Here is a 2,165-nt window from a genome sequence, read left to right as displayed (position 1 = left end):
ACTTGGGAGGTGAAGGCAGAAGAATTGCTTGAGCCCAGGAGTTGGAGGTTGCTGTGAGCTGTGATGCCATGGCACTCTACCCAGGGTGACAGCTTAAGGGGGTGTCTCAAACAATACATAAGTAAATAAATAAAATAACTTAAATGAAATACATATTCTGGCATAGATACAGTTTGGGAAAATCAAAATCAAAGCATTGAATCTGCATGTTGCATATTTCATTTGCTCACAAAGTTTGACACAATATTCTGCAAAAAAGACAAATGCAGCGAAGAAAAAGAAAACTGCTCTTTTGTAAACAAACCTAAAGGCATCCCTCCAGAGAGGCCGAAGTGACACTGCCCGGCCGGCAGGCGATGTCAGGGAGTTCATGATCGTATGAGAGGGAGAAGGAAAGGGTGGACACACTCACACAACCACTCATACAGTATAGGGAGAAGGCTGAGCCGAAGCTGTTTATTTGGGATGGATACAATCTTATATATGGTTAGTACAGGGGGAGGGGTTATGCTGTTCTGACGGGAGGGGCCCTGCGCTGTGCTCTGCTTTTCTGTCTCAGTCTTATACAATGTAGCTAGTTCTATCCTGTTTACTTACCAGCACTGGTCTCTTTATCCGGCCTTTTCACGTGAGGGTTGCATTAGGCTAGCACTTCCTCTTACGATGTAGTTTAATATTTCTGTTAACCCTTACACCGAAGTAAACATGCAAAATGTATAGTGTTTTTGTTCAACACTTTTGTTCAATACAAATGCTATTTCTAGACAATATTTAACTGCTTAGGTTAAAAGAAAATGAAAACAAAGCACTGTGCAACATCTTAAGCTATTAAACCACCACACCAGAGAAACTCACACCAAAAATCACTCTTTTATGACAGTAAACATACACAAATTAGAAATACTGATCAAAACTCAGTAAATTACGGGACTCATAGAATGTCCATTGTTGGTAGAATTTCTCTTCAATTAAACGTCATCTCATTTCTAAAAAAAAAGTTTAAAGTGCTAACTTTATATAAAGCAGGCAAATTCTTCAAGTAATTGGCTATTAAGTAAGCCAATTTTTAGAACTAATCTAGGAACTAAAAGTAAAATTGGAAGATAGACATGGAGAAAGAACTGACAAGCTGTGGCTAGACAAAGCAACAGAATGCTATTAGACCATGTTGGCCATTTCATATGAATTAAACACATAAGCTAACAGGTTTACATACATCTGCTGGCTTAGTACAACTGACTCCCTTGGATTTGCTTAAAAGTATACAACAATCAACAGGTATATATAAAGTCCCAAGGAAAACAATGCCACTTAAGAATCAACATTGGAGGATCTGCCCCCATAAATCTGTGGTTATGGTGCCAGCCACATGCGCCAAGCCTAGCAGGTTCGAACCTGGCCCGGCCAGCTAAACAACAATGACAACTTCAACAAAAAATAGCTGGGCATTATGGTGAGTGCCTCTAGTCCCAGCTACTTGGTGGGCTGAGGGAAGAGAATTGTCTAAGCCCAGGAGCTGGAGGTTGCTGTGAGTTGTGATGCTACAGCACTCTACCAAGGGTGATAAAGTGAGACTGCCTCTAAAAAAAAAAAAAATCTTAAAAGGCTATCTGCTATTATAAATGGATATAGAAAATGTGATAGGCCTTACAAATGTTCATTACTCCTGTCCTTAAGCTGCTTTTCCCAGGTAGTACACATTAACCAAATGGCGATGGAGGTGCTTGCTGAAATCTTTCTCCTGAAAGAATGATCACAGAAGATACAAACAGAATCTTTTTTGGAGGCTGTGACAGACAAATGTTCCTTTGCTTTTTTTCTACTAGTTTCTGTGGAGCTGGCTGAGCCCCATGCAATCCTGAATCATCACTACCCTGTAAAATGGTATTACTTAGGTCGCTCTCATGGTGACTGTGTGTGCCTTCATCTTCATCAATTTCCTGAGACTCATTTACTGCCGTGGTAATAGGTGATGTCAGAGTAGCTTTGGACACTGCTTCACTTTCTTCCATTGGTGGGGCAGGGAGCAACGGTGAAAACTGGGTCTTCAACTGTTGAGTGTTTGTCAGGGACATTCTCTGTTGTGTCTGATCGGTGTCTATTTCCATTTCACAAGGAATATTGTCAGTCTGACATTTACCATCTAAACTCTCACCCTCTGTTAT

The 2,165-nt window shown here is 40.6% G+C and overlaps 1 protein-coding gene and 1 pseudogene across 1 annotated transcript in view; one reads left to right on the top strand and one right to left on the bottom strand.

The window, feature by feature from the left end:
* The window catches only part of LOC105888409 (protein ZNF738-like), a 47,772-nt gene that overhangs the window by 19,084 nt on the left and 26,523 nt on the right, over window positions 1-2,165 (top strand). The gene's annotated exons all lie outside the window — the stretch shown is intronic.
* Window positions 1,661-2,165, bottom strand: part of LOC105888410 — a 14,935-nt pseudogene continuing 14,430 nt past the window's right edge.

The sequence above is a fragment of the Otolemur garnettii genome, unplaced genomic scaffold, assembly GCF_000181295.1.
Source record: "Otolemur garnettii isolate 467f Iridium unplaced genomic scaffold, OtoGar3 scaffold00412, whole genome shotgun sequence".
NCBI lineage: Eukaryota > Metazoa > Chordata > Mammalia > Primates > Galagidae > Otolemur > Otolemur garnettii.
This window is presented reverse-complemented; position numbering and strand designations above follow the sequence as displayed.